The sequence below is a fragment of the Agrilus planipennis genome, unplaced genomic scaffold (genome assembly GCF_000699045.2).
Source record: "Agrilus planipennis isolate EAB-ADULT unplaced genomic scaffold, Apla_2.0 scaffold45, whole genome shotgun sequence".
In the NCBI taxonomy this organism is placed as follows: domain Eukaryota; kingdom Metazoa; phylum Arthropoda; class Insecta; order Coleoptera; family Buprestidae; genus Agrilus; species Agrilus planipennis.
The window spans coordinates 649,098-660,113 of NW_020438890.1; positions in this window are offsets into that span (position 1 = coordinate 649,098).

Here is an 11,016-nt window from a genome sequence, read left to right on the forward strand (position 1 = left end):
CGTTTTTACTTGATAATATAATGATAATATTTATAATTGTCTGAAATAAATGCAATTTTAAAGTTTTAATTATTATTTAAACATATTAAAAAGTTTTACGCTCATTATTAATAGAGATTGAAACTAAATATTTTTTTGTTTCGAAGTTGAAATCAAGGCATATACACTGCCAAAAGTCAGTTAAAAATTTTCCATATTATTCGTTATTTCTTATTTTATTCAAAGTTTTTGGTCAAATTCCAAATTTTCTCTCAAACCGTATACTTTTTTTTAGTATAGATAGTATTTATTTACCTTATGATATGCTGCAAAACCTAATTAATCACGAATTTCTAATTTTATGTACTCTTGTCTCCAATTGTACCTCCCAAACATCCTTAAACGCAAATTTTGTTGGAAACCAAGCTTTGAAATAGGAGAGACAATAACACACCGGTTTTGCCGTGTATTCAAGAGGTTTCATTTACGTATTGTATGTTAGGATTAATTGAAATTTGATTCTTTTCTCGTCGAATCAATCAAATGCTTCCGACTTGTCATTTATTGCCTCAATTTGTTATGCAATGGAAAAAATATTTTCACAACTTCCGTTTTGTTTTCTGTCAATAACATAATAAGTTATAAAATTAAGATCTGCATTCTCTTAAGAAAGGAATAGTACTAAAGCAGACTATGGTGAGTAAGTCAAATAAGGAACTCCCCTTTACCCCTATACAACACTACAGATGTAGATGATAATACCAATTTTCTTACTAAATAAGATTTAAAGTCATACTTAGCAAGTACAACTGAGTTTATTATTATTGGAAAGTATATCTTTTATTATTTTGAGCATTATAATGTTGCTCTTGAAACTAATAATAAGCGACATGTTTCGGATTATTAAAACAAGAACTCAAACTTAATACCAATTTAATCGAGAAAAACTTAAAGTTGCAGGAATACAAAGTCGCTGTCGAGACTTCGAGATATAATCTACGTTCACGTTGTCAACGCAGCACTACCACTGAGGTCAGCCACAGTAGCTGACGAAACGTCTGGACAGAATAGTTCACTTAGACCACGACTCTATAGCCCGAATCTTCGTTCTACTATACAGATAGAGGTTAAAAGGGTGAGTCTAACAGTGAAGACTTAACTAGACTCTACTCCTAAAAATAAACATTGGACGTGACCAATAGTTCACAAGATCCTTTGGAAAATCCATGTTATTATCTATTATGAGTACCCCGAAGGGTGGATTGTCAAAATGGTTTTATAGCTTTATTCTGTTTACAATTTCTACATCTGGTTGTAAACATTACCTGCTAAACCAGAGCCGGGCAAACGTTAACTTCGAAGATAGTTTGGGTTATTCCATACCTTTCAATGAGTACGAGAGAGTAAGCAGTAATGACCCATATTGCTTTCTCTTTTTGTTACCCTTCCAGTCCCATGTTAAGCCCCGTCATCTCGTAGACGAGCGAAGCCTCTTTTGCAACTTAAATAATACCTATGAAAATTTTTTAATGATCGTCTCGCAGCTCAGGGGTAGCATGCCGGACTACGTTCGCAATACTGTTGGATTCGGCTATGGAAGAGGGGACTCACCTACGAAATGGAAGGGATACGAAAAGAAAAGAATCATCTCATTCGCACTTGCATGAGCAATGAGAAGCTCCTTGGCAATACCTGAGGAGCACCAGAACTATTCCTTTAAATAATTTGACGAACAATTTGAAACTTTTTAGTTGAATATTAGTAAATGGAACATTAAATAAGCGGCTCATAAAATACAATGAATAGTTCGACAGAACACTTATTTGGTCACCAAACCTGAACACACCTCAAAAGCATTTAGACATAACGGGTGCTCACGTGTTCTGCTTCCAAAACCTACTGTTGTGCACAAGGGCCACGGGCAAAATCAGTTAGTAATAGGACGACCGCGGAAGTTAATTATCTCGGACATGACGCATACACAAGTCAAGATCAATACTGCGGGGGCAATTCTTTTGTAGCGATGCCGAAAAAAGTCGATCACTAACGTCGACGCTTTGTCAACAGATCACCGAAAATAATCATATACAGTTAGCGATGCGTATACATGATTACATAATAAAGTCTGTCGAGGGGTATTTCTAGAAATTGAGGAGTTCGATGATACTATCAATAGACCACCAGAATGGACGTCAATCGATACAAACGGGTGATATAAATAGGCAAGTCGAGATGCAAACAGGTAACACAATAATGTGAATGATAAGGCAAATACAGAGTGATATAAATTGAGTGTAATATATACAATAATAACAAATTTGGATACAAAAGTAGCGGTAACTGCCTAGTTATTATAGGCTAATACTGAATAATGATTTCAGTATGGAACAATTGCGTTATAAGGATTTTTCGGTTGTATATGGTACCTCTAAAGTTGATAAAATCACAAGGTATCCCTTTTATGAGCACCCCTTTCGGTTTTCTCCAAATAACTCAAAATCGAAGCAATTTTTGAGATTTTCATGAGTACTTTTTTAGAAAATTGGAGTTTTCATAGAAATGTTTTATTTAATTTTCTTTTTACCATTTTTAGCATGGAAAATAATTAAAAACAAAGTAAAAAAACAAAGAAATTGCCCTTTTTATTTTCGATTTTTGTCGTCTCTGCAGTTTGGAGCAGAAATGAACGTTTTTAGCTGCCAGAATCCTGGTTGTAGTTTTTAGACCTTTCGCAATGCAGTGCAGTCTGTTGTTGAGTGCTTGACAGCAGATCTTCAACAATTTCTACATAAAAGTAATGTAAGGTTTATACACTTAATCATTGTGTTGTCCCATGTAGGCTACTCATCCTATTGTTATGTGTAATCAATCTAGCATACACGGTAACAAAAGATACCAGATTTCCTAGATGTAACATTCTGGATCTGTGCGATATAGGATAGTGGTGAATTAAATTAGTATTGGTGTTAAATAAAAAGCAAATAGTTGAAAAATTTTGGTGAGTACCTATTCAAGGCCATTAAAGACAGTAGGGATATATATACAGCGGTAAAAGATTTGCAGATGATATATGGCAGTATTAGCATCTGGCAAGGCTGAGTTAGAGATAACTTTAAATATAATGGAAACGGTGTTGACAAAAGAGTATTGTATGAAAATAAATAAAAGTAAAATAAAAATACTGGTTTGAAAGAGAAGAAAAAGTAGGGAAAGAGCGAATATAAAGATGGGACACGAAAAATTAGAAGAAGTGACTGATTTTAGGTATCTAGAAAGTTAGATATGTCAAGACAGAAGGAGTAGTAGGGATGTAAAGAAAAGAATAGCGCAAGGTCGAATCACCTTCCACAAAGTCACTTCTATGCTCGTGAACTATTAATTTAATAATTCGAAAAAGATTCTTATAAGTGGATATTTGGAGCGCGGCGCTGTACGAGTGCGGAACATGGACAGTGGACTCGGCGGAAAAGAAAAGGTTAGAAGTGTTCGAAATGTCGTGTTACAGGCGAATGATGAGGATACCGTGGACAGAGAAGGTTAGAAATGAAGAAATATTAGAAAGAATAGGACAACGGAGGACTCTAATGGAAGTTAAAAGAAATAAGCGAAATAGGTTGGTAGAACACTTTCTCAGACATGGGCCATTCAGAGACATATTAGAAACAGAAACAGGAGTTAAGGGGAGGAGAGGTAGACCTACTTTAGGGTACTGATCGGAAATAGTTAAGTATGTGGGACGTTCTTGTTTTAGGAAAATTTTAGCTAGGGTAAGAAAGAGTGGAGGAGCGTGTCCAACCAGTCTTAGGCCTGCCGACCTTATAGTGAGGATTCAAAATAGTGTTTTATTACATGACAGTGTGTATATTCAGTGTACATTAATTCAGATAAGTGGCGAAATACAATAATAGTATTACATTACTCTTTTTAGTATTTGTGACGGTCATTGTTTTATGAGCGTATAGTGGGGTTTTACATTTGCGTGGGTGTTTATTTAATTGATTAATTATTCTACGAATAGTTTTTATTTATTACACACTAAGTATAGGTTTCGTTAAGGTACACATTTTGAACAGGTCAGCAGCTGTTGTTTCCTTCAAATATCACAATCGCGATTCTACTGTAATATCATTTTAATCTTATACATCATGGGATCGTAGTTTTTGACCTTAAAGAAAAAACCTAATAAAACTTTCATCTACAGATTTAGAAGATAGTTGGATTCTTGTAGAAGTTCCAGTTTCAGTAAACTAGATTGGCTCAATTTGTGATACAAATCACAAAACGTCTGAGATGCTGTTTTCTGGATGTAAATTAGTAAGCATAACAAACCAGAAGTTGACAGTTTTGAATAGAGAGAATTCCTTTCGTGACAGCGGTTGTGGAAAGAGAAATCCTCCACGGCTTGAACAACTTTAAAAATCCAGTCCAATTTTTGTCCAATAACAAAACTACACTCCATGTGTAACAATAGCAGCACGCAAAACAAAAGAATATGCTCCTACAGAATGACCTAAAATAAGTTTTTTATTAACAGGTTACTCCTTAAAACAAAACCTGCTGGTAGCACATGTACTTATTCCAGTACTCATTCCCCCTTTTAAACGAAATCTCACATTATTTTCGAATATTTCTAAAGCCTGAAATAAAACTAGAAAACGACATAAGCAGCACGTTATGTCGGAAGTTCCTTTTTATGAGCTCCTATGCTTAAATCATTCAAGTGAATAAAGTTTTTGATGCAGCCAGCGCAAGTTATGGTCATATGAGCAATTCTCAGCAAACTACTACGAAAAAGTTTTAATTAAAAATCATTTCGACGCTTTCCGAATTTTCAAGTAAGTTTGAACGTTTCCACACATATAGTTGCTATATTGAGAGAAGTGTTTTATGCATATATTGAAAATTTACATGAAATTAATAAATGATTTCGTAAAATTATTATCAGTTTCTTTCAATACTTTTAATAAAAAATTGTCCCCTTAAAGCACCATGTTGCTTAGGTTTGTCTCATTTGACAGATCCCAGTAGGTATGTATGCTACTATAAAACAAGAATTAGCGATAAACTTCAGTTTAACCGGTTAATTTTAGAGGTATCCGGGTTTTACTGCTGAAGTCCAAAAAGTTCCCAACGTTTTTACATTTAACCTGCTGAAACCAATGCTGGTCAGTTACTTTTAGAGAGCAATAAATTACATTAAAAGCGTAGATTTAGAACATCGGTTTATTCATATTTTTTTGAAATGTTTTAAAGTCACTTTCTTGTTTGAATGTGGCAAATTACCGTTTTTTGTTGTTCATTATTGGCACCTAGAGTTACATAAAATATTTGCAAGTTGGTAAAGACATTTTTAGGTTTCGCATTTTGTTTAACAATAGCATTTTTAAGCCAGCACAGGTTGATGGCAGATTCGCAAATTATCATAAAGACACATCTTGCACTGAGACATTCTCATTGTATACAAATTTTCTTCATGCTTTCTTGAAAACATTTCAATAATTCCTATCTCATTATCCAGCTTATACGTACCTATAGGTATAATCCATAGCCAGGCCATTGTTGGTGACTCAACTCACTCTGTAAAAATAAAGTAACCAAAAGAATCACAATGAAAACGTAACAACTTTAATTAACAATAGCCGAAGAAAGAAGTGGAATAATTGAACAACAGATCGGAAGTGTTAGCAGTTTTGAAAATAAATTTTAACAATTAAAACGGTGGAGCTAAAAGTATATTAACTAAAGTAGGGATCAAATCAGAAGAGAATAAAACTTGGAAAGTGTGATTAGATGAAATATTATGAAACAGGTTTCGCCCCAATGTACCAAGAAACCCAATATTAAAATGCAATTAAGAAGCAACAAGAATTATACACCTCATGCAGTTAGTAACGGAAATTAAAATGTTAAAGGATTAGTGAAAAGTACCTACAAGTAATAAAGTAATTTGTAGAGAGCATAATAGAAAGGTACAGATACAAAAGGTTTTAAGAAGATACCTTTGAAAGGATATTTACATAATAACAATAGGAAATATTTACAATAGAAAGAATTGAATTATACATTACAATGGTGATATTGAGAAATCATCATCATCAATACCCCCAACATTGCATGCGTTGATGCTTTTTAGTGGAATAGCAGAGTATTGGTTTGTAAGGTTAGAACTAATATAAAAATAAGATGATACAATGTAATTTGATGAATACAATTAGTAAAGGTGTTTATGTAGAATACGACTCTGTAGGAGTATGAAACGTAGACGGAAGGCGCTGCGAAAAAAAAAAACGTTTGAGATGTGATGTTAGAGAAAAATGTGAAAAATACGAGGGTAACGTGGAAGCCGGTGGTTCAGCGGCAGAGAAAGTGAAGTCGATCGCATCTGTCAGAAAGGTCATGGCCAGCGTGATTTGAAATGCGAAAGGAATCCTGTTAATTGATTACATCGAAAAAGAAGGAACAATTACAGACAAACATTACTCCAACCTTCTTGACCAGCAGGATGCCAAAATTCGCAATTAAAGGCCTGGATTGAATAAGAAAAGGGTCATCTTTCACTAAGACAACACACTGACACACAAAAGTGCATTAACGATGATAAAACAGTAGGATTTGGGGTACGGTTTACTCGGCCAACCCCTCATTATCCTGATTTGACATCATCAGACTTCTATCTGTTCCCAGACTTGAAGAAATTTGATTCTGGGGAGTGCATCGCGTCCAATGAAGAATTTGAAAGGGCCATAGATGAATATATTCACAGCGTTCCAGACTCTCACTTCCGGAAAGAAGTACTGATGTTGGAAAAATGCTGGATAAAGTGTATTGAAGTTAAAGGAGTTTATGTAGAAATATAAAATCATTTTGAACTGAAAATCGCAGTCTTTCATGATCAGGACGAGAATTTTTCACCTTACTCTCATAATGTTTAAAGAAAAATTCAGAAGTGAGGAGTTGTTAGAAAGAGTAGAAGAACAAAGGGTGTTATGGAAGTCAACATGAAATAGACGAGATAGGCTGGTACGACACTAAGACTGGAAGGGTAAGTTAGAAACATATTAGAAACATAACCAAGAGTCAAGAGGGGTAGAAGTAGATCTAGTTTCGATTACTGTTAGCAAATTGTTAAAGGTATAGGTAGGTTGCTCTAGTATTCGAGGAATGGGAAAATTTGGTTAAGACATGGAGAAGTGTAGGTACGCATCCAGACAGTCTTCGTCTTCAGAAACCTTATAATCCTCTTGCATGATGGGATAATGTTGAAGAGCAATGCCTTGTTTATGCATGTTAATGTCTTTTTAGTAATCCGATAGAATAAATTACCAATAAAACATAAATAATCACTTTCTCCATTCGCTCTAATTGCTTATGATTCATTTCGAACGTTCCATTTTCTGTGATTGTTCAGATTAGGTAAAGATTGACGTTTAATTTTTTGCGCTTCAGTTATAAGTATGTTACCGAAACCCAACAGAGCTAAAGGGAAACAGATCGAGTTAATGAATTTGTTTCTGGCAGCAATCTGTTTCCAACGAGTGACCTGCAGTGCACGGCACGGGTGCGGTGACGGCTTTCCTCCAATCCCCTGGCGACCGGAGTTACACAGGAGAGACAGTTTTATCCGACATTTGGTTTGGCAGCTCTGTCCTACTACCAAAAAAGAAATGTAGGTATAACGTGACACAGGCGAAGTGGAAAAATTGAGTTTTTGTGCCTCTCTTTATCGCAGTAAAGGTGCATCACTCATGGACAAAGGATTATTCAGGAGGGGCTTTCCTTTGTTTGCCAGTAACGTAACAATTCAGGTGGTCATACAAAGCAAGTTAGAAAATGAGAGACATAATAAATTAGTTGAAAAAAGCAATTTTGACTAATATTCGTTCTCTACCAACTTAGTTTGCATTGCGAATCGCTTTGATACATCAAACGTTTATATACACTTGGAAAGCTTTCGGAATTTTAAAACGAGTCTAAAAGCAGGAATTAATGATTGAATAATTAAGACCAACCGTCTTGTTTAATGCATATGTGCAGTTCGCGCTTTATTGCACCAGTAATGTTCGATCTGTAGGTACTTAAATAACCGTCTTACACTGTTGATTACAATGTGCCCATCATATCACTAAAAGCCTCTATAATAATAGTACAATGAGCGAATGTCCGTTTTAGTGCTATTATATATTCTGATGTGATAACATAATAACGTAATAATATACCAGGTTTGTTCAAAAAGTATTGCGAATGAATACTTATTTTGTCCCCTTCAAAGTAATCCCCAGCGGGTATTATACACTTGTGCCAACGTTTTTATTCAGTCCTCGAAGTACTTCAAAAATTACTTTTTTATGATCCTCCTTCTTCGATACCGTCTTTATCTCCTCAATCGTAGCGTAGGGTCGTCCTTTCATGGGCCTCTTCAGTTTTCCGAACAAGAAAAATTCACAGGAGGGCAGATCTGGGGAGTAAGGTGGCTGCGGCATTATTAGTGTATTGTTTGTGGTCAAAAATTCGCGCACAGTTAACGATGTGTGAGCAGTGACGTTATCATAGTGCAAAAGCCAACTTTTGTTCATCGACAAATCCAAGAGTTTCTAGTGGATTACTTCGAGAAAATTGCTCATCCTTATTGACCATTCTACCCTGTTGCAAGGACTCATAATACACCACGCTCCTGCAATCGAAGATAACTGTAAGTAAAACCTTCACATTCGTCCTAACCTGACGCGCTTTTTTTGGTCTTGACTCGTACGGCAACTTCCATTGGAATAATTGAGATTTGGTTTCCACGCCATAACCGTAAGCCCATGTTTCGCCACCAGATATGACAGAGTCCAACAGCTCCTTTGGTCGACATTGAGCAATTTTGGTACGAATTTCGCGACGACCCGTCTCATACCCAAATCATTGGTAAAAATTCAATGGCAGGAGCTGATCAATATGTTTAGGTCCTCAGAAACTTCTCTAACAGTGATTCGACAATTGGCCAATACTATTTTCTTCACTCCATCAGTGTTGTCTGTTGTTGACATGCTCGGGCGTCCGGCACGCTCTTCGCCGTTCACATCTTCTCGGCTCTCTGAGAACATTTTGTACCACCGGTAAACGTTGCTTCGGTCCAAGGTAGCTTCACCATATGCCATAGTCAACATTCGGAATGCGTCCGCGCACTTAATCTTGTTTTTCACACAAAATTTTATACGTATCCTTTGATCCATTTTTTGGAATACGCAAAAATCGAAGACGAGCTAAAACACGAATTAACTGAACATTCAACATGACCGAACTTGTCGGTATAAGTGAGACACATGAGTACCAACATGACGCCACAAAAAAAATCGAAAATCGAAAGGAAAACGGAACCCGCGGAAATTCAAAATTCGCGATACTTTTTGAGCAGACCTCGTACAATACTGGTTGATTGAAGTAATGTAATAAAACTATTTGCAGTTATATTCAAGTTTATCTTCATCGTACACTTTAATGCGTGCTTATAGATACATTTAAGTCGCATTAGGTAACTGTTATAAGTCATGAACGACTATACATTATTGCAGGGTATTATTTATTATATGAGTCAAACATTTAAAGTCTGTCGTACAATGTTGTCTTGAAGGAAATCTAGTACACTTTTATGTATCGTAAATTTGGGTTATTCAGTTTCTCACTAAATGAACTAGTAAGACTATATTTCCTTTTTTGTGTACTCAGTCTAGGACAGAAGGTAGTTGACAATATGTTTCACTGAAAGGAATGTGTTAATACTACATTTTGTACATATTAAGTGAATTTATTCTTAAGTAAATGTACATGAGTTAGATTAGAGTGGCCTATTCGGAACCTTTGTATGATTACCTCCTCTTTACGTCTGAAATTTGAATTTGAAAATCTTTCGAAGACATCATTTCGAATCTGCTGCAATTTTTTTGGGGGGGGGGATTTTCTAGCCCTATGCTGTTCCATTTCTCAGTGACATGGTCCTTGATTTATTGTCTATCCTCTGGCTTTGGTTAGGGGAAATACTTCAGGATATATGGAATCGATGTCGTCTTTTTTTTTCAAGTTCGTCTGCTTTGTCGTTTCCACGGATGCCAGAGTGAGATGGTATCCAAACTTTATAGTGATGTAGATTAAAAAATTTACAAATTGAATTGAAAATTTTAAAGTCGTCAGTTTTAAGCTTTTCCTCAGTTTAAATTTGAAGGTTTCGTTTCCCATTGTTGAAGTACGGAACCCCGAAAAACGAAAAAGTAAGAATATAAAAAGTGCATGAAAGGTAATAGTTTTCCGAAAATGAGTACATTTGGATCGTAATTAGTTCTCATCAGTACCAACATAAATCATTCTTAATTCGCTTAAAAACAAATTTGACTTCCTTGGCAAGCAAGTTATCACTTGTTTAGAATACCTTGTACACTTTAAGCAAGTGAATTTGAGTTGCAAGAGGTAGATGTGGAAAATCGAATATCAAAAAAGAAACTAATCTGACCTAATCTTTTTTAACCTAAAAATGCCCATCTCTCCACCTCCGACCCACGTTAAATAACTTTATAAACTGATGCATATCATTACTTTGATGCTTCTGTACATCAGAGCACTATGTTCAACTCAAGAAGCTTTGAACAAGCAACTAGATACGTATTAACAAGTACTAAATGTATTTACGACTTTCAATAAGTCTATATTAAAATGATAAGAAGCACATGACACGACAACAATTTTTGAGTTACTTACACAAACTTGATCAGAGTACAGCAAATATTGTACAGGGAGTTCTCCTAATTTTGGATAGTTGCCTAATTTTGGATACTGTGTTATCTCAAAACCCGTTAATTGTTTTTTTGTAAATGAACCCACGAAACGAAAGGTTTGTAACATACATAGTGATCCTATACGAGGGTGGATTGATAAGTTTCCGGCCTAACCAAGAGATGACGCCACTAGGCCTACCTTGAGGTGACATTCTATAGTACCATCCTTGGATAGCTTGTAGCTATAGTTTCAGCCCGATCTCCTTGCTAGTGTAGGTTTGACAGCACG